Genomic DNA, 25,602 nt, shown 5'->3' on the forward strand with positions numbered 1-25,602 from the left:
CCTATATGACCAGGACTTTTATAATAATGAATAATGGATCAAAATTATACCTGGTTCCCATTCCTGTTCCCAACCAAGCACTCATTTCTAAGCCATCATTTTTAACAAAAATAATATCAAATCTGAAATCTCTGAAACACAATGTTGAACAGAAAAAACAAGTTACAGAAGGAAACAACAGTATGATTCCATTTATATAAAGTTTAAAAACATGCAAAACAATACTGTATGTTGTTTATGGATACAACTTCTGTTGTAAAAGCATAAAAACATGCAAGGGAATGATAAACTGCCAATCCACATTGAGAATGGTTACTTCTGGAGGGAGAGAAATAAGATCCAGGAAGTGGGAAAATACAACTGCATTTCTCAAACTGAGTGGTATCTGGATGTTTCTTTTTTTTTTTTTTCCTTTTTGGCCACCCCTCGCAGCTTGCCAGATCTTAGCTCCCAGACCCAGGCCCTCAGCAGTGAGAGCTAGGAGTCCTAACCACTGGACCACCAGGGAATTCCCTGGACGTTTCTTATATTATCCTATAAACTTTTTGTATTCATAAAATATTTCATGATAACAAAAAAGTTAAATGCCAGATATATTATTTTAGGAGGACTTGAGAGTTACATTCCCCCCAAAAAAGATCAGGTCGGCTTTTGGAACACACAGCATCTATATAGAACTGAGATTTTTATTCCACTCAATGGTTTTATCCGTGTAGCTCAGAGATTTTAGCTTCCTATGGTTAATCTTTAAAAACCCTTTATTTTTCAGAGGAACACTAAGCCTTCACACAGTGCAGCCTTATGTTGGAGGACAAGTTGCAGGCTTTATTAGTGTCGGGAAAAAATTGTGAAAGACTTGGAACTTGGTGGGAAAGATTACTAGGTGCTCAGTCTAGCACAATATCTCCACCGTTCATTGTCTTTGAGCTAATTTACAACTCTGTGTGTTGCAAAGAAACTGATAGCAGTGCAAATGATCCTTGTCCATAGAAATATAAATGCAAGTTGTTCCTGGAGTACCGTTGATCTCTCTCCCACTCACCTAAGAAACCAGTGCTGTGTTTATTAAGCAAATTAATTTCAGCGTTGCTGAAATATATATGTGTCTACTCTCCAGATTATCTTTTGAATCAGCTGTAGTATCTTACTGGTACCCTTATTAATTAATGAGTTAAATAAATCTTGGACACATGCTAATTTTCCATTTGTATTAATCATGATTTTACTTTTTAAAAATAATTTTCCTTTAACAGGAGGGAAGAGGACGCTTTCATCTCATCTCTGCCAAACCACAAATATTACAGAATACACGAGGTAGCTCCTCCTTTGCTAAGACGCTGGTCCCTTGGAATTATTTGGTCCTATTATTTCTCTCCTGCTCTCTTCTTTTTGCTCCTCCATGTTAAATGCTTTTCAAAAATCTATTTTTAAACGTTGATTCTTTGCTCCCTTAGCAACTGGAAATATAACAAACATCTTTTACTAAGCAGGTAATATATAAGTTTTTTTTCTCTGTGATTAAGGCCACATCTACACCCACTGTATGATAAAAAAAATTTAAGTAGTTAGGGGGTTTAAATCAGACTCATTTCCAGCTTCCTCCTCTCCAACCTTCCTTCTCCCAAACTCCACATTGATCTTCCTCATTGTAAACACACTATATACACTTGTCAAATTAAAAACCGAGTGAATGGATGCCTATTGTGTGTTTAACACCAGAGTAGGTGCTAAGTGGTATATCATATGTAAGTGAGAGTTCCTGACCCAGCAAGTTTATAATCCAGTTTGGAAGACAGGGAAATAACAGTATATGCAGTATGTGGTAAGTATCAAAAGGAGTGAGATTGGTGATAAATGCTTCATTCATTCATTCATTGACAAATACTTCTTTATTGTCCATTACATGCAGGTGTTGCAGTATACATGGTGAAAAAAACCAGCACAAATTTTCCCTTTACCAAGCTTAGTCTAGAAGGAACTAGGACAAGTAATCAGGCAGATACAGTACTTGTTGTCAGGGCTACATATATAGGGGAAATACAGGATGTTATGGGAGTATATAGGAGGACAACCTAACCTTGACTTGGGTTGGGGGGACGGATCTAGAAAGGCCTCCTGGAGGAAGGGCTATCTCAACTGAAATCGGAAAAACCTTAAGGCCAAATTAGGCCAGGAGTGGGGGCAGGGTGAGCAGATGGGTGTAGTAACGATTATTTACATGTTTCTCCCACTACTAGACTTGAGTTTCTTGAACCTAAGAATTGTATCGTATTCGTTTTTAGACGCCCAGTGGCTAGCACAACCTTTGACATATGTAAAGAGTGAGAGTGCAACATATATTTATGATTTAGCAGAAAGTCTAGGGGCTCTTTTCCCAATTCAGTTTGTCTACAGTGTCTCAGTCAAACCTCCTAACTCTGTGGTCAGAATTTGCAGCATTAGATAAGCGGCTGAGGCTAGGAGCTGAAACTAAGAATTCAGTATCTGCATCCTTTCTGCAACTTCTCATTCATCCTGAACCAGTCACAGAGACCCTTGTCTTAATTTCCTCATCTGTGAAGTGACTGCCTTTATATTTACCACCAGAGATACTGAGAACCTTACTTAACATTTAGGGCAGAATTTGTAATCCTCACAACATGAGACCCATAACTGAAAGACCATACCATTATCATGGCCCATTTCATTTTACCTGGATGTTTTCTTAACTGGATTGGTTTCACATTTCAACGTGAATTAGTATGAGATGCTATTGTTAAATTAAGTGTTGAATTTCACTCCCCAGAGAGTTTTCTCCTTCAGTAATTGAAAAATGAAGCATACATTATTGCAGTATTAACATCCTCACTGTGATCTTGTCGTTTCACAAAAATCTTAAAACAAGTGTTTGGCTGAATTATTGCTTAGAGGAGAGAACTTCAGAGAAAAAGCATGTGCCACAGGAACATCTTTAAATGCTGTTGTTTTGCTTTTTCCTTTTTCCTCTTCTTTTCCACATTCGATATGTGAGAATCCAGGAGAAGAGTAAGCCCAGCATCATTTAGCCTCAAACGTTTCTTTTTTAATTTTAATTTATTTTATTGAAGTATAGTTGATTTACAATGTCGTGGTAATTTCTACTGTACAGCAAAATGATTCACTTATACACACACACACACATGCATATACATTCTTCTTCATATTTTTTTCCATTACGGTTTATCACAGGATATTGAATATAGTTCCCTGTGCCATACAGTAGGACCTTGTTGTTTAATCCATTCTATATATAATAGTTTGCACCTGCTAATCGCAAACTCCCACTCCATCCCTCCCCCACGCCCCCAACTTGGCAACCACAAGTCTGTTCTCTATGTCTGTGAATCTGTTTTTGTTTCATAGATAAGTTCATTTCTCAAACACTTCTTTTAAATAGTTCTCATTTCTCCCCCAGCTGCTCCACCAATCCTGTGAGGCTCCTCTCATGGACCTTCTCATACTCTGGAGAGGACTGCCCAGCTACTCTTCCTTGCAGCTGGGAAAATAGTGGTTAAGAGCTGGTGCATTAAGAGCTGCCAATCCACACCTCTGCATGTATTCTCATCAGAACCAGACTCAATGGTGAGGCAATCAACAGCTGCTTCAGCGTTTATCACGGCAAGAGACAGTGTCATAAAAGATGTAGAGGGCTTCCCTGGTGGCGCAGTGGTTGGGAGTCCGCCTGCCGATGCAGGGGACGTGGGTTCGTGCCCCGGTCCGGGAGGATCCCACATGCCGCGGAGCGGCTGGGCCCGTGAGCCATGGCCGCTGAGCCTGCACTTCCAGAGCCTGTGCTCTGCAACGGGAGAGGCCACAACAGTGAGAGGCCCGCGTACAGCAAAAAAAAAAAACCCAAACAAAAACAAACAAACAAAAAAAGATGTAGAGATGTACAGATTATATAAAAATACAAATAGCTAAAGACTGTATTTACAGTACCAGTTAGGTGTCTTTATGCTCCAAATGGTGCTATACTGGAACCAGGAGATGCTCACTGGTGTGCACGTGAACAGCACACGTGTCACCTGAGCAGCAAACTCAAGTTTTTAATCAGTTATCCCTTCACAACTACAGCCATTCTCCACTTCTTTCTGATATCACTAATAAAAGCATTGTTAGAAACAAACATCCTTTAGTGGAGTTCATCAACCCGAACACAAAATCATTAAACCAACATTACAATAGTATCTTCTGACAGCACAACGCCACTCAGTACATGTGCGGGGCATGGGGGGTGTGGCGCATGCACCCAGGGAAGGGCAGGGGGAAGAGGTATGTATAATAAAATCAGGAATCAAACTGAAAGGGGTGTCAAGTGTAACTAGTCTAAAACACAGTGTGCAACCAAATCCTTGACAATGGTATGAAATTACTCTTGGAGAGCACATTCAGTTAAGCAACTATTTTCAGAAACTAGCTGGAAAAGGATGGCTAAGCAGCAGACTGCTGAACATCACCCTGAGAAACAGCTAAATGACAGCTACTTAGTCAAAGTGGATAGATGAACATATGAATGAAGATGTAAGCATTTTTGTGTGTTGGAAGTAATATTGCTCTGAGTAAATTATTAAGAATTTTAGGGGGCTTCCCTGGTGGCGCAGTGGTTGAGAGTCTGCCTGCCGATGCAGGGGACACGGGTTCGTGCCCCGGTCCGGGAAGATCCCACATGCCGCGGAGCGGCTGGGCCCGTGAGCCGTGGCCGCTGAGCCTGCGCGTCCGGAGCCTGTGCTCCGCAACAGGGGAGAGGCCACAACAGTGAGAGGCCCGCGTACCGCAAAAAAAAAAAAAAAGAATTTTAGGGACTTCCCTGGTGGTCCAGGGATTGGGACACCGTGCTCCCAATGCAGGGGGCCCAGGTTCGATCCCTGGTCAGGGAATAGACCCCGCATGCCTCAACTAAGAGCCCACATGCTGCAGCAAAGATCCCAAGTGCTGCAGCTAAGACCTGGTGTGGCCTATTTAATTAATTAATTAATTAAAACAAGAATTTTATAGTTTAAGTCTCAGCCAGAAGAAATTCTCATTAAGTAGCTCTTTAGTGACAGATGTTTCAATAGGTGATGGAATAACGCAACTCTGTTCTCTGTGCTCTGTGGTGCATGCAATGCTACAGAGGTCCCCAGTGCACACACAGTCTCCATATACCACGTATGTTATGTATGTACATACAATGCATCACTTCTTACTGTAAAGAACAGCATAAGGCCCAGCTCACTGCATATCAGCATCATTGGAATGCTTGAAACTTGCTGCTTTTTTCCCCTGGAGGCCTCCCTGCACTAACTTTAATTCTGCAGCTTTAACTGAGACCCACAGGTCTGCCTAGACTTATATCCAGCTGCTTTGATGGTTCCCAGGGCTTGGCCTGTGTGGGTCAGGCATCCAGGTAGCCACACTTATGAGATCCAGTGAGATGGGCTTTTTCCTTTAATTCATTTTTAAAAATCTCTATGCTTCTGTCAGTTATCATACGAAAGTGTGTTTCATTTAACAGATCTTGCTTCTTTCAAGCCCTGCGATGGTGGCTGACTGAGTGGTAGCATTTTCTTTCCTGGGGGAAATATAAACCAAAGTGATCACCAGTTCTCCCAGTGGGGTCACGGGAACAGGCAGGCTTGCCAGGCCCATAGAAACCAGGAGCAGTGCTGCTGGCAACAAGATGCATCATCTCCTCAACAGCATGTGTCTCTCAGTCCCTCAGGGTCAGGGTGTCCAGGAGTCACCTACCCCCTGCAGGCCTCACTCTGATATGCCACTCCCTTCCCAGCGCATTGCCTCAGCACAACCAGGAGAACAGTCTGGAGCTGGGGGCAAGGCAGAGAGGGTGGTGACAGCCAAGGGGAACACTGGCTTCCAGCTCCAGCTGCTGTTACCACTTAAGTGTCCTTGTCCGGACACAGAAGAAGAGCTACCGCAGCCCCAGGTGCTTGGATAGCACTTTAAAAGATGAATTTTTTCTCCCTGGGTATTCTCTTTCCCATCAAACAGGGAACTTTATGCTTTATTACCTCAGAGAAGGTGTATGAAAGGGCAGAAGGCAGAGTCTTTTGTTTTACAGTGGAATGTCTTTAACAAGAAAGTTGAAAGGAACTGAGCCCCTTTAGTCCTGGCTTCCTGGTATGGCCCCCAGGGAGGTGGCAAAGCCCCGGAGAGGAAAGGCACTGGGGCCCTTAGCCGTGCAAACAAGTCCCGTGTCCCAAGTCGGGTATGGGAACAAAGCTGTCACCAGATTCGAAGGGTCCTGGGAAAGGCACAGTGTCTGTCTCCATGTTAACCTTCAACTGTCACTGACTGGAATTGGGGCAGATCATGGAATCTTCACCTCATGTGCAACCTGTGGATGCTGAGGGCTGACTGTACTAGCCATTTTATTTTTTATTTTTATTTATTTATTATTATTTTTTTTTTCCTAGCTGCTCCGCGGCATGTGGGATCTTCCCGGACCGGGGCACGAACCCGTGTCCCCTGCATCGGCAGGCGGACTCTCAACCACTGCGCCACCAGGGAAGCCCTGTACTAGCCATTTTATAAAAGGGACTTGAGCATCCACAGAGCTTTGGTTCCGCGGGGGGTCCTGGAACCAATCCCCCGAGGATACCGAGGGACGACTGTATTTTGCCTGTCTGTCAGAATGGGGCTCAGAGGAAGAAACTCATTTGATATGGAAAACAAAGAAAATGCTGTTCTTCAAGTCAGAATTTGTGGACTCAGAACCGTATCCTCTTTGCAGTCACTGGGAGAATTGTGGAGGGTTTTGTACCCTGTCAACATAGCTCAGCTGGAGCTACATTTTCCAGAATTCCCTCCCCTGTATTGTACACGTTAGGCTTGGCCATGACAGAAAAATCGCAAGAGATTGGAAGGCAGAAGAGAAGCAGTGGCCAAGATGCTCTGGAAGTCGGTTTAGGGCTCCGGGTGCCGCTGGGCGCACACCCGCCGTCGCTGACCTCCTTGGCTCACCTCACCGGAGAGGGGCAGCAGCTGGGCCCACACTTCCTCTAGTGCCCACTGGTGCTTCCCAGGATGCTTCCTAAATAAAGTACTTGCACTCAAATTCTCATCTCAGGGGTGGCTTCTGAGAAAAACCAACCTAAAACAGACCTCATTGGATGGAACGATGGACTGAATCTGATAAGGCTCAATGTGAAGTTCTGTCCTAAGGTTTCAGAAACAATTCACAGGTGTATGGGGGACCCACAGGTCTAATCGTTGCTGCAGCATGGGTGCCAGCAGGGCAACTGCAGGTTTCAGAGCTGGAGCAGACTTCTGGCTGTGCCTGTGGGGAAGTCCAGGGGGGCCCATGGGTCCCAATTTCCAAGAATTTTACATCCTGTCCAGCCTTACCAGAAGAATGCATGTTGTTTGTGTAGAGGATCTGCTGGTGCAGATAAAGGGAGGCACGAGAGTATGACCCAGATATATTTGAGCCTCCATTTCCTTCCTTAAGTCCTACCTTAGTGCCACATCCTGGTCAAAAGAAACCCAAGGGACTTCCCATGCTGTCCAGTGGTTGACTCTGCACTTCCACTGCAGGGGGCACGGGTTCGATCCCTGGTCGGGGAACTAAGATCTTGCATGGCGCGCAGTGTGGCCAAAAAAAAAAAAAAAGCTTATTTGAAAAAAAGAAGAAGATGACTCTAGACAGCCTTGAAAGCAACAAAACCTTTATTAAATATCTCTGAGGTCAGCAAAGTCTTTACTAAACCTCCTCAGAGAGGTCAGTTGAGGAAGGACTAACATCATCCATATGGCCTGAAAGACAGCAAGTTCTCCAGCCTCGAAGTAGATCTCCAGGGCGGCAGCCTGTGGTGGCCTCTTTCCACTCTCCCCCACCCCACAGTCTGCACTGGGTTTCCAGGTCACATAAACCAAGCCTTGTCCTCAAGAGTTTGGGGTGAGAGAAGGGGTAATGTTGTAGAGGACTGAGGGGTGGGGCGCTGATGAATTACACTTCAAAAATTTTTGTCCCTGTCACTTGTGAAAATTAATGATTTAAACTGACCATAAATTCAGGATCCACCACATACTCCTCACCAGAAAGTTAGGTCTCCTCTCAGGGAGAATTAGCATAGAATAATAGTACATCTACCACTCAAGTACCTCTCACTTCTCCAGAAGCCAGTTCCAAGTTCAAATAGGTATTGCAGGGAGGGCTGCTAATGACCTCCTAGCCCATGAGTAACATTCTTTATGTCAGCTTCACAGGCTGATGCAGGTAATGTGACCCATTGCCCCCTGGCAAGATGTGAGCGCCTCGATCTGCCCTGGCACAGCCGTGCTCACTGTTCTCAGGTAGCGTTGCCTATTGTCCAGACAGTAAAATCCAGACCAGTACAAAAGGCTTCAGAAATTGGCCGACTTCTAAGTCCTTTCCTATTTTATTCTCTTTGGCACTGATGTATGAAGTAAAGGATTATGCAGTGGAGAGAGTGCCAAAACTTCATTTTCTCTGCTAATGGAAAGAGTAGGAGGAAAGAAACACGAAACAGGGCTCACATTGTTATTCTCACAGGGGTCACTTGCTTCCTGGGCAGCTTGCCTCTGGAAGGGATAGCAGAGCCACTGGTTGTGGGAACAGGAACTCTAGTTGCATCAGAAATGGCAGCCACTGCCCATGAAGGCTGAGCAAACTCCCTGAGGCACCCAAGCAGTAGGCAAAGGAATTCAGAGGCAGCAAACACTTGCTGCCTCTGTCCCTCCCACTTAGAAAAATACAGGCAACAAGTCATCAAATGGCAAAAGGTATTTTGCCTTACTAGCAAAGCCCTAATATTTAAAATATACATATTCCAATCAATCAATAAGAAAAAGATAAATAACCCAATAGAAAAAAAGGGCAAAAGACTTGAATAGGCATTTCACAAAAGACAAAAGAAATATCAAAAAGATGCTCAAGTACGTTAATTTCTAGAATAAAGTGACTTCAGACAATAATGAGATACCTATAAACATCTTACAAAAGAAACAAAAATTTTTAAATCGACAATATCAAATGATAGTGAAGATGCAAAACAATGGGAACTCTTGGCTGGTGAGAGAATAAATTGGTTAAATCATTTTGGAAAACTGTTTGGCAGTATCTAGTACAGTTGACTATCCACAGATGCTAAGTACAGAGCCTCTGCCACCTGTCCCAAACCCGACCACTTCTTTTCCAGGTCTCCTAGAACCTGTCTGGATTAGCTATACAAAGAAATGAGGTCTGCTTCGGGGGGCTGGCTTTCCTGCACTTCCTCCCTCCCTCCCTCCCTCCCTTCCCTCCTTCCTTCTTTTCTTTTTGTTTTTCAAAAGAGGGAGATAAAACAATTTACTAATGGTTGTCCCTTGGTATCTGCTGGGGATTGTTTCCAGGACTCGCCACAGATACCAGAATCTGCAGATTCACAAGTCCCTTATATAAAATGGTGTGGTACAGTCAGCTCTCTGGATCGTGGTTCCGCATCCATGGACACTGGAGGGCTGACTATAACTGTCAAGCAACTCTCTGTGTAACCAACAGTCAGTTCAAGAAATAGTAACTCTCAGCATCCAAGAAGCCCCTGTGTGTCCCCTGAGTAGTCACGACCCCCTCCCTCCCCATTAGAATTGATTACTATTATCCTGACATTCATAATAGTAATGCCTCTCTTATTCTTTATAATCTTACCACCTATCTTTAAGCTTTACATGTATGGATTTCTGCCGAATACATACTTCTGGGTCAACATTCTTTCCCTCAACATTATGTCTGTGAGATTCAAACAAGTCACTGGCCTTGTAGCTGTAGGTCACTATTTTCATTGCTGTATCGTATTCCCTCGTATGAATACACTACAATGCATTTTTCCATTCTATTCTTGATGGATAGGGTTGTTTCCAGTTTGAGACTGTTAGAAGCAAAGCTGCCAAGAACATTCTTGCATGTAAACCCTGGTGCACAGGTGCAAGAGCTTTTTGAGGGTGATGACCTAGTGTGGCTTCCCTTTAGCCCAGGCTTAGCGCATTCATGTTTCTTCCCTATCTCCTCTTTCAAAACTAGCTCTCAGAAAAGGTCATAAATTCACTCATGCTAAGGTAGGAATGGCTGAGAAGTATTATTCCCTATCCTCTCCCATAGAACTGTGAGCTGACATCAGATGAATACATTTCTAATTGTAGAATTTCAGGTATCTGGAGGCTGGGGGAGAAATCCATTAAGGCTGGCCCTGGGAAGAAGGTATCACATGGTGGTAACACCATGAACCAAGAAAACAAAAAACAAACAAAAATGAAAACAAAACAAATAAGAAAAAATAGCCAAGATGTTATATTGATTATTTTTTAAAAAATCAGTTCATACTTTCAATAATCTTGTGAGGGGAAAACAAGGAACCATAAAGACAGTTCTATTTTAAAAGTCAAAAACCAGGCACAGGAAGTGAAGTCCCTTCTCCCAGGGTCAGTTGGAAGTTAATGGCTGAGCTAACTGGAGAGGTCAAAAAGAAATCCTCAAGGCCAGATGTCCACACGTGAGGACCATCACCATCAGCGAGGTAAGTTGTCTTCTCCAAGGTAGCTTCCTTGTCTGTGCAATTACCATGATGATAGTACTTATTTCATGAGATTGTTGTTGTGAAGATAAAATAAGGAGATGACTAAATTGCATTTCACACAGTGCTTGCTACTTCGTAAGTGCTCAAATAGTATTAGACATTGTTCTGTTTATTTTTATTACCTGAAGCTGAGCATGGGCACTTCCTGTGAGAGCAGGTAAGCAAATGATCTGAGTAGGGTTCACTGATGCTACCGGGGATCCTGGCAGGCTTACAGTGTAAAAGGGGAGAGAGGAGGGAAAGAAAGTAAAAGTGAAGCTGGAGAGAGAAATGAAAAGGGCACATCTGCTGGGTGGGAGGAAAGTGCCACATTTTCAGAGGGGTCTGCTGAAGGCCAGACAGTGGGGTGAGCAGAGGCCTGAAGCCAGGGAGGCAGGGGGAATGCTGTAATAGGTCCAGCCCAGGGAGAGGTTTGAGGGGGTCTTGCTGGGTCAGGACAGAGAGGTCAGATGTAGTCAATACATGAATAGCAAGTGCAGGGAAAGAAGTGGGTCAGAGAGCAGTTGGCAGACAAAGACGTGCACACCCACAGGGCAGCCGAAAGTCAAGGCTCCTGTGAATGCTGATGGCCTCCCATCTCAAGCACCAGCGAGTCACTCAGCTTTGCTCCGAGCTTGGAAGCTTGCTCAGTCTACTCGCAGGCACGGCCACAGCAGGAAAGTGTGTGTGTGTGTGTGTGTGTGTGTGTGTGTGTGTGTGTGTGTCCCAAGGGGCAACTCTCAGCCAGTGGAGAATGAAGGTTAATGGATAAATGTCCCAACCTCCCATTCTTCAGAGGGACAATTCTAGGTGGTTTTTATATTGTTCTTCAAAGGGTCTCTAGGGAGATTGTGCCAATTGTCCACAGTGATAACCAGCTCAGTAATGCATTTTTCATTGGCTTTCTCTTCTCCCTTGTATCACTCTCCCGTCTTCCTCATTGTCTTCCTGGAATATCCTCCCAAACAAACTATTGTCACCAAAGTCCTCGTTTCACTTTTGCCTCAGGAGGGACCCAAACCAAGTCACATTATTATCATCTAACACAAATCAAACAAACAAAACAAACACCTCCACACCCCAAACCCTAGCTCAAACGATGTCAAAGAAACATGATCAAAATGGAAATTAGGAATGTTTTTCTTGAAAGAAAATTTCAAGAATGAATCGAGTCAAGATCATAGCAAAAGCTAAATGTGCTCAGACAGACTAACCAAATGTGCATGAACTTGTGAATAGAAGAAAAAAAAAAACGTATTAGAAGAAAAGGTAAGCAATCGGGAAACACACCCTAGAAAACTTCTCACATAGGACCAACCATACATGAGGTGGTCCCTTGCAGGGCTGTTTGTGCTAATGGGATCTGAAGGCTCCAGGGGCTCACTACTGGGGGAAAGGATGAGTAGAGCAATTAGGAGCAAGAACTTGCATGTACCACAGCCATGTGGATAGTCTGTAAAACAGTGTTGAAGGAAAGTAGTAAGAAATAGAATAAGGTCTACGGCACAATATCATTTATATAAATATTCCATATATATACTACATATTTTATAAGGAAACATACAAACACTATTATAACTATTAAACACATCAGAAGGATTGTCTGGGTGGGCATGGGGAATGGGAGTGGAAAATGGGGATAAAAGGGAATTTTTAAAAAATGTCTTATATGGACTAATGACAACTATGTGAGGTATGAATTGAAGAGGCGAGGAATATGATGAACTCAACTCTGCACCTGAGATCCAAAATGAAAAAAAAAAAAAGAAAGAAAGAAAAGGAAATATAGGAAGACACTATGTAACTTTAAATTAGGTGAGGCCTCTTAAACCAGATATAAAATACACAAACCATAAAGTAAAAAATTATAACTTTGACTATACCCACAAGGAAGCATCTATAAGGATTTCAACATAGTATTTCAGTAATAGCTAAAAATTGGAAACGACCTAAAGGTTCATCAAGAGGGAAATGGTTAATAATGGCCTATTCATACCATAGAATACTATTTAGGGGTCAAAAAGAATGAAGCTGGCCTGTGACAAAGGGCACAAAAATGTGGAAGCCATTATCAGGGTCATACAGGTCTTTCTTGCCTCACCCTAGTCCTGACCCTGCCAGGATATACTGATAGATGAAAAAAGCAAGTCAAAGAATAAAAGTACAATACAATACAATTTATACTATAAAATAGAGCATGGCACAAAAACAAATCTAAGTTCTATGCACATGTAAATACTTAGAATGAGGTTTGGGACATTTAAAAAATAAATAGATGTGTTAAAAAAGGAGGGAGGGAGCATGAATGGGTTGCTACATTATTAGTTTCCCCGTGGCAAGACCTTCCAGAATAGTTTTGAGGAATGAGGCCAGTTCTTCCCAAGTGTCACTGAGCTCTTAAACATTCATCTCTCCATGGCCTTAGCCCTGGAGAAACTCCCTAAACCTGAGTCTGCCCTTTCCTGAGTTATCCAGCAGGGGGCAGAAGCACCATGAGCCAGCTACCCTGGCAAACTGCCCTGTGACCTGGAATTTAGGGCTGGGCCCTGCCTGCTTGAGCAGCAGACATTTGGCTTGGTTCTCCAACGTTAAAGGCTGATTATTTTTAAGTTTTCCTGCAGAGTAGCAGATTCAAATATGTAATCTTTGCCACGTGTTTTAAAAATTCTGAACATGCATTTGAGTTCGGGGTAAGACCTATTTAAAAAAAAAATAGATTTAGTCCAATTATTTTTTTTATTATGGAAGTAAAATGTATTCATTACAATTCTTTTTTGAAGTATAAAGTGGAAAACTTGTCGTTTATCTGGAGAAAATACTTTAATGTATCTCTTTTCTAGACTTTTAAAAACATATATAAACACTTTACCAAAAGGGCCATTGTATATACATACCATTTTATAGCTGCTCCTTTTAATTAGATCAATAATATTTCATAGGTATCTTTTAAGGGCTCAATAGTAAATGATATTTACAGGCATGTTATTAATCCAGTTATTTCTATTAAAGAACATCCTGATGCTGAGTGAGAGGAGACAAGATTCCATACTATTGTTTGGGATTCGGGTCTGGCTCTGTTCTGACCAGGAGGGCCTGACATTTCTAGGAGCAAATCAACAGCAGAGGAAGCCAAGCCCATCTTTGGATCCACACCTCGAAATGGCATGGAGTTTTGACAGCCAAGAGCTTATGTGTCCTGTGGTCTTTTGTAGGTTTCCCCACACAAGGCTTCCTGGGTGATGAATGTTATTTCCATTTATTGGATAACAGAAGATAATCACAGATCAGCTTCAAAATCTCTCTTGGAAGAATGACCAAGCTGTCTGTCTGCGTATTGTGTGGGCTGGCTTACTAGAAAGTGAAGACTTTGGATGGCCAGATTTTAGCTGCTTCTCCCTAGGGAAGGTAATTATCTCATTGTAGAAATTTCTAAATGTAGCCCTTGCTAATTACATTGTTTGGGGGAGGTTTGATTCAAAACAGGGTAAAGTAAAGGTATGTTGGATTTAAACTGTCATTCTTTTTGTCACTATTCTTCCAGTTGTGCTAAATCTAAATCCCAGGAAATTTAACCAGATGAAAAGTAGAGTATGATTTTTTTTTAATGAATTTGTTTCTTGTTTCAGAAGGGATTCAAATAAATAATAAGTTGAAGGATTCGCTGACAAATAGGGGAACAAACATACCATTTGAAGAAAATCAACAACCATACAAAACCAACGTCCAAGGAAACTAAGACTAATTTTGTCACCAACAGTCAAAGAGCAACGAATGCAAGATTTGAGAGAAAATGTGCTGTCATTTGCTCAGAGGCATAATGAGGGATTTCCAAACCCAAACATCTTGGCAGACAATGGCTCATATAATGGCTGAATTGAATAATCAAAACCACTGGAACAAAGAGCCACAGACGCAGAAAAGGCCCTGGGTGGTCGGGCTTGTGGAGAGGTAACAGCTTGCCTAGCATCAAGCCCTCCACTGAAGAGTTCTGCACTTATATTCCTTCTTCCTCTGGATTGAGGTCACAGGAGATTATCTGTCCTGGTTTAACCTACCAACCTTCCAACTACCTCCAAAGTTTTCAATGTCTAGGATGTCTCCAGTCTCGTTCTGTGGCAGGGCAAAGCCTGATTGGAGTCTGGAAAACATATTTTATTACATATGTGTTTGTTTTTGACATAATGGAAGCCAAAGGTTGTTGAAGGTAAATGTCAGTTTCACAGAACAACTAAATATGAATAACCTTATTAAGGAAGTGTCTCATCACCGTATAAAGGCAACAGATGATGCAGAGACTATTACACCAAACGAATGTACTGTAAAATGCATTTATCTTTGGGAGAAGTAAAACAAATGAATGGAGGGGATCATGAATCTAAATGTTAGAGCTAAAAACTATAAAACTCCTAGAGAACAGAGAAGTAAATCTTCATGACTGAGGATTAGGCAACAGTTTGTCAGATATCACATCAAAAGCACAAGTGACAAAAGAAAAAAAAAATGGATTTCATTAAAATTAAAATTTTGTGCTTCAAAGAACATCACAAAAGTGAAAAGACAACCCACAGAATGGAAGGAAATATTTGCAAATCATATATCTGATAAGGGACTTGTAGCCAGAATATATAAAAACTCTTTAAATAAATTTATTTACTTATTTATTTATTTGGCTGTGCCAGGTCTTAGCTGCAGCACACGGGATCTTGGGATCTTCATTGTGGCATGCAGGATCTTTAGTTGGGGCATGTGGGATCTAGTTCCCTGACCAGGGATCAAACCCGGGCCCTCTTCATTAGAGCATGGAGTCTTAGCCACAGGACCACCAGGGAAGTCCCTAAAAATTCTTACAATTCAACAATAAAAAAACAAATAACTCAATTTTTAAAGTAGGCAAAGGAATTAAATAGATATATCCAAAAGAACATGAAAAGATACTCCACATCATTAGCCATCAGGGAAATGCAAATCAAAACCATGAGATACCACTTCATACCACTAGAATGGTTAAAATAATACAGATAGGGCTTCCCTGGTGGTGCAGTGGTTGGGAATCTGCCTGCCAATGCAGGGGACACGGGTTCGAGCCCTGGTCTGGGAAGATCTCACATGCCGCGGAGCAACTAGGCCCGTGTGCCACAACTACTGAGCCTGCGCGTCTGGAGCCTGTGCTCCGCAACAAGAGAGGCTGTGATAGTGAGAGGCCCGCGCACTGCAATGAAGAGTGGCCCCCGCTCGCCGCAAGTGGAGAAAGCCCTTGCACAGAAACGAAGACCCAACACAGCCAAAAATCAATCAATCAATAAATTTATTGAAAAGAATAATAATAATACAGATAATCATAAGTATTGGCAAGGATATGGAGAAATTGGATCCTCATATATTGTTAGAGGGACTGTGAAATGGTACAGCCTGTTTAGAAAACAGGCTAGCAGTTCCTCAAAAAGTTGAACAAAAAGTTACTTTGTGACCCAGCAATTCCACTCCTAGTTATATACCCAAGAGAATTGAAAACATATGTTTACATAAAAAGTTGTACGTGAATGTTCATAGTAGCATTATTCAAATAGCCAAAAAGTGGAAACAACTCAAATGTCCACCAACTAATGAATGAATAAATAAAAATGTGTTGTGCCTCTACAGTGGAATATTATTCATCTCTAAAAAAGAATGAACTACTGATAAATATTACGGTAAATGAACCTTGAAAACATTATGCTTAGTGAGAGAAGCCAGATATAAAAGGCCACGTATTGTATGTTTCCATTTATATGACATAGCTAGTCTAGAATAGGCAAATCCATAGAGATATAAAGTAGATCAGTGGTTGCCAAGGCTTTGAGGGGGCAGGAATGTGAAGGGGATGGGTTTGGGGATTCTTTTCAGGGTTGATGAAAATATTCTGGAATTAGGTAGTGGTGATAGTTGCATAATTCTGTGAATATATAAAACCTGCTGAATTGCACACTTTAAAGGGGTGAATTTTATGGTTATGTGAATTATATCTCAATAAAGCTGTTATAGTAAATACATAAATAAATTAGGAGAGACATAAATAAATGAATGAATAGGTGAATGGAGGTCACTGACAGCCCGATACCCTCTCCCTGATAAGCAGGAGCCTGAGGCCCCAGGTACTGACCTGGGTGGGGTGGCCAGGCTTGGCCCACATACAAGCTGCAAGGGAGGAGTGAGGGGCGAGCAGGAGGAGACATCCATGGGCAGAGGTGTCACCAGTGCCTTTCAAGAGAGTCAATTCTCAGTGGGAAGATCCTGGTAGGTGGCGACCCATGGAAACTGAGGAAACCTGAATTGAGCAAGAGGGCTTGGAAGGAAGGAAGGAGGAGGAGCCAAGGTATTTCCCGAGTTCAAGAGCACAGCCAATCTTATAGCTGCCTGGAACCAGGTGTGGGCAGACAGGGAGAGGTAAAGGGCACCAAGCAGAAACTGTGTGGTTTTTAAGGAGGCTGGCTTGTGGAAGTAGTCATCCACTACCCACAAAGGGATTTGTGACACTCATTTTATTCAGTAAGATTGTGTGCCTACCTGGGACTAATTGTAGGCAATAAAAGGAATGTAAGCGCCAGGAGCTTGCAGCCTGGGAAGAGAGACAGTCAGTCTATAGCACAATAGGTGCCGTGGTGAAAGTGAGTTCCAGAGTACAGAGAAGGGTCACCAGATTCAGACTAGATGGTCAAGGAGGGCTGCCTGGGGGAGGAGGCGGTTGAGAGGAATCCGTGCCTTTTAGGAGATATTGCTACTTCAGGAAACTGCAGCCTAGGGAAGCTGACAATCCAGGATAGAGGCTTCATAAGAGCCCATTCCCTGCTCACAAACCAGCCATCTCTTCTGTGCTGAGACCTCCATCATCCGTGAGAAGAAGACTGTGGTCCTCGGTTCTAGCTCTGATCCTGGACCAGGCACTGGGCTGCTTTGTCATCTTAGACACCTTAGATCTATTCTACCTGTGAACAATTTCCTCCCCTAAGGAATTAGAACTGTGGTCATTCTTCATGGAGGTGATATAATTTAGGTCAGTTCTTTCCTTTTATTCAGTTGAGTCAGGTGTTCTTGCATATGAGGAAAAAGTCTAGAGACACCAAATGAAGATCCACTGAGGTGGGGGAATGGTGGTGGTGGAGTCAGAGTCCTGCCTCTAGGGTGACATCTGAGTACAACTGTCTAGACCCAGGCTTCCCTCCCAGTGTCCATGAGTAGCTAGGTGCCGGGTGGCCTGAGGTGGTGATCTCTTTAGTCTTTAGAAAGCTGGGCAGGTCCTGCGGTGGCTAGAGGGGCCCTGTCCCTTTCCCCAGGCTTTATAAATCTTACCTTTCCCCCCGACCCTTACTGTGTGTCATGATGTAAATAAAAATGGAAGCATTGATATAGCATCAGTGGCATTGCCAACCCTGGAACTCCAACTATTTCTTACAACAAAGGGCCAGAAATTGACAGGTAAATGACTTTTTTGCCCTAGTGATGCGTCTTTGATCATAGAGTTTCTGCTCAGGAAGAAAAGGCAGAGAAATATTGTCTCTCGGAAATGAGTGACCCACAGTTAGCATGACCCTGGGGTTAGAGTTCTAAAAACCAGCAGGCCAGAAAGGTTTGGCCAATCAGGCTTGGCTAATATACTGGGAAATTGGATCAACTGGAGCCTGATGATTTGTATTGACTTTCAGAAGGTAGTGGCCAAGCAGGTAACAATTTGATTCTCTGGGTCATTTGGGTCACTGAATCCTGTTTTACTTGTACCATGTTCTAAAAATGCCTCTGTTAGGAATTGTGTTATGTTCCCCACAAAAACGTATGTTGAAATCTTAACTCCAGCACTTCAGAATCTGACCTTATTTAGAAAGAGGTCATTGCAGATGTGATTAGTTAAGTTGTAATAGCTGAGTAGGAAGGACCCCTAATCTAATATGACTGGTGTCCTTATAAGAGGATGGTCATGTGAAGGCAGACACACCGGGAGAAGGCGATGTGAAGATGAAGACAGAGATCGGAGAGATGCAGCAGCAAGCCAAGGAGTACCAGGGATTGCCAGAAAACCACGAGAAGCTAGGAAGAGACAAGGAGGGGTTTTCCTGCATGTTTCAGAGGGACTGTGGCTCTTCTGAGACCTTGATTTTGGACTTCTAGACTCTGGAACTGTAAGACAATAAATTTCTGTTGTTTTAAGCCATCAAATTTGTGGTACTTGGTTACAGCAACCCTAGGAAACTAACACAACCTCCCAAGGCTGAGGTTTTATCAGTGTGCACAAAAACCAGTTTGTAGTCTTTATTTGAAGGGCAGAATTTTACCCTTTTATCTCAAGCTTAAGGTCCACACTCAATAGCCTTTCCCTTATCTTTTTTCTTTGTCTTTCCTTTGCCCTCGATAAAGGCACAGGTGAAAGAGCAGGATCTTCTCTCTCTTCTTTCTCCTTATCTCTTCTTTCTTTCTCTTGATATTACTCTTGAGTAAATAGATGGTGAGTAGTTCAGGGCTCAGAACTTTCAAAACAGCCAGTACCTCCCAGAGTGAGAACTTGTCCAGGGATCTTCCTCCAAGGTTGTCATCTACTTGTGATGTGAGCCTCATCACAGCTGACATAACACATCACAAGACATATATACAGCAAACGTTCAGAGTTGAAGATGCAAGTGAAAACAGAAAGCAAGCTGGGCTTTTCATCACTGAGAAAAACATCTCAGTATGTCTGGGAGAATGTCCTGAGCTTCTGCCTCGGTGAGCTGACCCTTATCTCTCAGTTTAAAATATTCCTTTATGGGACTTCCCTGGTGGTCCAGTGGTAAAGAATCCACATTCCAATGCTGGGGATGTGGGTCCGATCCCTGGTCTGGGAACTAAGATCCCATATGCCGCGGGGCAACTAAGCCCACATGCCACAACTGTTGAGTGTGCGACGCTCAACAAGAGAGCCCACATGCTGCAAACTACAGAGCCCACACACTCTGGAGCCCGCGTGCCACAACTAGAGAGAGAAAACCGCACACCACAACTAGATAGAAATCCGAGCGCTGGAACGAAGAGATCCCGCGTGCCTCAAAGAAGATCCCATGTGCCGCAACTAAGACCCGATGCAGCTCCCCCCCGCCAAAAAAGGAAGATAAATACACTTTTAAAAAAGGAATAAATATTATAATAAAAAATAAAATATTCCTTTATGATGTATAGAAATAGCAAAGATTAAATTCAGTGTTTCATGAAGCAATTTATCTATTAACCACATTTTGGTATATCAGAAGAAGACAACCATCTCTGCAAAGGGTGAAGGGGGATTCATTCGTTCATTCATTCATTCATTTATTCACCAGATATGTATGAAATGACAGGCACTTTGACAGGCAGTGGGAAAGCCAAAGCTGGAAACACAGTCTCTACCCTTGAGGGGCTCATGGTAGGGAAAGAGATAGAAACAGAACGTGGTGCGATATGGCCTGAATGTAACCAGGACATTGGGCCACCCTGCTATACCTTGAAGACCTAGCCCAGCATCCAAATCACCGTGCTCCAAAGGCCTTCCACAAGCAGGCCAAGGAAGGGCATAAACCACTCATCACCAATAAAACTTCCTGATCACCCCCTCTTTAAAGCAGCTCTGCTCGCTTCCCAAACCATCTCTCACCTCGTCTCACCCCCAAAGCGGGATCTTAGCTTTTTCCCTCCTCCCTACATGATCCCTCCTCTTGCAACCTGGCTTAGTAAAACAAGACTTGCTCTCAAGTGTCTCAAGATTGCTTCTGTTGCCTTGATTCAGTGTGTCTGTGTCTGGTGCTGCTGGACTGTAAAGCGTAAGGCAGGGGACGTGAGACCAGAGACCAAGCTGGGAGTCGGTACGCGGGCCTCTCACTGTTGTGGCCTCTCCCGTTGCAGAGCACAGGCTCTGGACACACAGGTTCAGCAGCCATGACTCACGGGCCCAGCCGTTCCGTGGCATGTGGAATCCTCCCAGACCGGGGCACGAACCCGTGTCCCCTGCATCGGCAGGCGGACTCTCAACCACTGCACCACCAGGGAAGCCCAGCCAGATCATTTTTTTTTTTTTTTTTTTTGTGGTACGCGGGCCTCTCACTGTTGCGGCCTCTTCCGTTGCTCCGGACGCGCAGGCTCAGCGGCCACGGCTCACGGGCCCAGCCGCTCCGAGGCATGTGGGATCTTCCCGGACCGGGGCACGAACCCGTGTCCCCTGCATCGGCAGGCGTATTCTCAACCACTGCGCCACCAGGGAAGCCCCAGATCATTTTTATAGTGGCTGCACCTACCCTAGATTTTTGAATCAGAATCCAATAAACTTCTCTTCTGCCTCCCTCCTTCCTCCCCCTTTCTCCCCTATTTGTTGAAAAAAATCGGGCAGTCTGTCCTCACAGTCTGCATATTGCTGATAACACTGCCGTGGTGGTGTCCTTTAACATATTTCACTGTCTCATAATGTTTCCTGGTAGTTGGATTTTGAGGCTTAATCAGATTTATACTTTTTTGGCTAGACTACTTCTAGTGTTGCCAGGCTTGGCAGATAAAAATATAGGATTCCCAGTTAAATTTGAATTTCAGATAAATAATGAATAATTTTTAGTATATCTCATGGACTATTTGATACCTATTCATACTAAACATTATTTGTTATTTATCTGAAGTTCATCTCTAACTACTTTATAAGAGGCAGTGTGCCCATCTAACAGGAGGCATATAATATCTTCCTGGCTCTGTTTCTGCAACGTTAGCAGCTGTTGATGATCACGGCCTAGATTGATTATTTCCCTGGAGCTTGTAAAATTGTGATGTTCTAATTCTATTTTTTTCCCTTGTTTCTTAGATGGAATATGTATATAAAGGGAAACTTTCCCTTACCAACGATTTACCTGGTCATATAGGAAACCAACTATTTACCTGGTCATTTACCTTTCATATAGGAAAGGCAGTTCTTTCATTTACCAGTTTCATTTACTAGTTTTCAGAATAATTGATTCCCTAGCATCCCCCAGAGGTAACCAATGAGTTGTGCTCTTTCCTTTCAAAGCATCATTATGGACTCAGGGATTTTGACGCATATGTATCTTGAGCCATTGCTATCATTATTCTTTTAGACACTCAAATTGTCCCATCTTTGGCCAGTGGGAGCCTCCTGAACTTGACTTCTAAGTCCTTGTGATGCTGTCCCTGAGGTCTTTGTTAGCTTCTTTGCTTTCTGATGTAACAAAATGTTCCAGACTCACCTTACACATTTTCTAGCCCAGATTTGGAATCAGACATTTCTCTTAGAAACCCCTTTAGTGGGAAATGATATTTAGAGATCCAATATTTCTGACTCCCCTATTTAAAATTATAACAACTTCCCATAACAAAAACATATGCTTCCAGGGATCCCCTTACTCTGATTTATTTTGTTCCATACCATCTATCAATCTTCTAACATATCACATCATTTACTTTCTCATATCTACTGCCCACCTCTCACCACTAGATTGTAAACTCCTTGAGGGCAGAGACTTTTGTCTGTTTGTTCACTGCCTGTACATATTAGGCACTTAATAACTATTTCTTGAATAAAAGAATGACTGAATATCACTGAATTACATGTTAATTCTCACATGAAAATGTGAGAGTGAATTTGGGAGGTACCACTATGAAGCAGAGGGGTCAGGCAAGAGCCTATTTCAGTTGTTCAGGTGACGGATGATGATGGCGTAGACTAGCAAGGTGCCCGTGGAGATGGAGAGAAAAAGTGGGGAGTAGAGACTAGGTATATTGTCTTGGAGGTAGAACTGAAAGAACACAGTGATGGCGTGGATGTGGGGGATGAGGGAAAAGGAGGAATGAAAGGTGGCTTCTAGAATCTTGGCCTGAGCAAAAGGATGGATAAAGATGCTAAAGAGGTGAGAGGGGAGAGATGAGGGGGAGAGTTCAAGGATGAAGAGAATCAAGGGCTCCATCTTGGAAATATATGATTTGAGGTGTCTATTAGACAGCCAGGTAGAGATGTAAAGCAGGCAGTTGAGTCTGGGCTCAAGGATGGAGGTGTAAGATCAGGAGTCATCAGTATTTGGGTGGTATTTAGAGCTCTGGGACCTGATGAGATCATCTTGAGAGCTTTAGAAAGAGACTAGAAGCTGTTTTAGGACCAATCCCTGATATGCTCCAACATGGAGCAACCAGAAGGAGGAGGAGCCTGCTAAGGAGACTGAGAAGAGGAGGCTAAAAAAATAGAAGGAAAACCAGGAGAGAGTATCATCATTAAAACCAAGAAAGAAGAGTGCTTCAAGGAGGAGGAAGTGGTCAGCTGTGTCAGATGCTCCTGATGGGTCAAGTTTGATGAGGACAGAGTTAGACTCATTGGGTTTTACAACATAGAAGTTGCTGGTGACCTTGACAGGAGAGGTTTCAGTAGTAGAATAGGAGCAGGTGAGTGAACAGGAAGTGAAGACTTGAACCATGAAGAGCAGATGACTAGTTCAGGAAGCTTTGTGGTGAAAGAGAGAAATAGGAGCAGTAGCTAGAGGGAGATGTGGAGGCAAGGAAAGATATATTCAAGATGGGAGATGCTGGATATAATAGTGGAGATGACGCATGTAGCTGGAGATTCTAACGACACAGGACTGCAAAGCAACTGCAGGAGACTGTTCGTGTAAGCCAGTCAAGAAATAAGACAGACTTGAACCCGGGCAGGGAAATAGAGCTGATTGAACTTATGAAACAAATGAACCTAGAGATCTCCCAATTTCAGACCACAGGCAAATGCCAGGGTACATAATTTCTCAGGATCCAAACCTCCCTGCTAACAGCCTTTGCCCTCCTCACCGTCACCCCAAACAAACACACATACCGAAACATCACACCCTTTCCAAAAGCAGAGAAAGCAGGATGCATATTGGGATCCTGGACAAATGCCCACTGCCCCCAGGATGGCCTGATTTGGGTTCAAAGCCAAGAAAGCACACAGAGTTTCCTCGTCCCCCCCACTGGATTTAAGGGAGTTTTTAAAGTGCTCTTCTCTGGCTACCCAAGGATTAGCCATGTGTTTCAACAAGTGATTTAAAATCATTACTCGTCTGTTTTGGTTGAACCTCAAACGTTTGAAATGTACACAGCTTGGCAGGCTGGCCAGGGCAGCTGAGCTTCAAGAGGGCATGTCCCGGCCATCTGTTGCCCCGCTTCATACCAGCCTTCCGCCCTTCCCGCAGCCGCCGAGAAGCACTGAGCGGCTTGTCAGGCAAATGCAGGACAAAGACAACTGCAGCCTTGGCTTTAAACAGTTGCTCACACAGTGTCTTGGGTGGAGCTGGGGGGATGGGAAGTTACTGCGTTGTTTTGAAATGCTTTGCCTGGAGGTATGGAGTTTTCCCTCAATCTCAGAGATCCAGAGGGTTTTAGGGACAGGGACAAAGGACATTACCTGTGATTTCCCCTCCATCAGAGCAAACTGTGCTCAGCTACTCTGAGGAGATTCAGGGATGCAATGTGAAGATTTGAATTGCATTTTAAAAGTATTGAAGTATTTCAAAAACTACTATTATAAAGTGTTTATAATAACGTGAATGCATTAAATAGACAATTTTGGTACACCAAGACTTCAATTGTATAAGCTGCATCATCAGGTAAACTAACTTTTTTGAGAGGAGGGCAGTCAATCTTATGATTCTTTTAAAACAGTAGACTTTTAAAATAAAAATTTTAGATTTACAAAGAAATTGAGCAGATAGTACAGAATTCTCATCTCACCCTCCCCAGCACTCACTTTCCCCTGTTAATAACATTTTTTTTTTCTTTTTTTTTTTTTTGCGGTATGCGGGCCTCTCACTGTTGTGGCCTCTCCCGCTGCGGAGCACAGGCTCCGGACGCGCAGGCTCAGCGGCCATGGCTCACGGCCCCAGCCGCTCTGCGGCATGTGGGATCTTCCCGGACCGGGGCACGAACCAGCGTCCCCTGCATCAGCAGACGGACTCTCAACCACTGCGCCACCAGGGAAGCCCTGTTAATAACATTTTACATTGGTATGGTATATTTGTCACAATTGATGAATTGATATTGAGACATTATTATTAAGTATAGTCCATTGTTTATTCAGATTTCCTTGATTTTTACCTAATGGCCTTTTTCTGTTTCAGGATCCCATCTAGGAAACCAGTTACATTAAGGAGTCATGTCTTAGGCTCCTCTTGGCTGTAACAGTTCCTCAGACTTTCCTTGTTTTTCATGACCTTGTGAATACTAGTTAAGTTTTTTATCCTACTTGCAATCCCTCTATTGGGATTAGTCTGATGTTTTTCTCATGAGTAGACTGGGGTTATGGTTTTTGGGGAGGATGCTCACAGAGGTAAAGTACAATTTTCATCATATTGTATCTAAGGTACAAGCTATCAACATGATTTATGACTAGTGATGTTGATCTTGATCACCTGCCTAAAGTAGTGTATCAGATTTCCCCACTGTAGAGTTTTCTTTTTATTTATTTTTTCTTTTTATTCTTTGGCTGTGCCACACGGCTTACATGATCTCAGTTCCCTGACCAGGGATTGAACCAGGCCACGGCAATAAAAGCCCAGAATGCTAACCACTAGGCCATCAGGGAACTCCCTCAAGTTTTGTTTTTAAAAAATGGTATGTAAGTACGGACTCATGGATATTTATTTTATATTTTGGATTATAATTTGATGCTACTTAATTTTGTTCCTCAAATTGTTCCAGCTTTGGCCATTGGGAGCTCTTTCGTTTGACTCTTGTGCCCTGTGACATACCTCCGTCAATGTGATATTTTTTCAGTAAACTCAGTTTTGTGTGGACTTTGGCACAAACTCCTCCTGCCATCTCTGAGCACAGCCTGGCCCTGATAGTGGGTGTGCCTTGCGCCAGCCTGGGCACGTCTGCTTACAAAGTCAGAGCAATGAAGAACTGAGTACTTCCTGCACTGGATCCACAAGGCTCCATAAACCACCAGGCTTGTAACAGTGAATACAGTGTGATAAAACTGCCTTGTTTGTTTAGTACATGCTGTAAGTTTTAGTTGTTTATTGCCTGACTTTTATGTTTACAA

The 25,602-nt window shown here is 43.1% G+C and overlaps 1 long non-coding RNA gene across 1 annotated transcript; it reads left to right on the top strand.

The window, feature by feature from the left end:
* Positions 1–9,990: 9,990 nt before the first annotated feature.
* Positions 9,991–16,203, top strand: LOC136793916 (uncharacterized). The gene is made up of 3 exons (XR_010840000.1): positions 9,991–10,529; positions 13,781–13,973; positions 14,195–16,203. It is a non-coding gene; the product is annotated as an uncharacterized lncRNA (long non-coding RNA).
* Positions 16,204–25,602: the final 9,399 nt, after the last annotated feature.

The sequence above is a fragment of the Kogia breviceps genome, chromosome 3, assembly GCF_026419965.1.
Source record: "Kogia breviceps isolate mKogBre1 chromosome 3, mKogBre1 haplotype 1, whole genome shotgun sequence".
NCBI lineage: Eukaryota > Metazoa > Chordata > Mammalia > Artiodactyla > Physeteridae > Kogia > Kogia breviceps.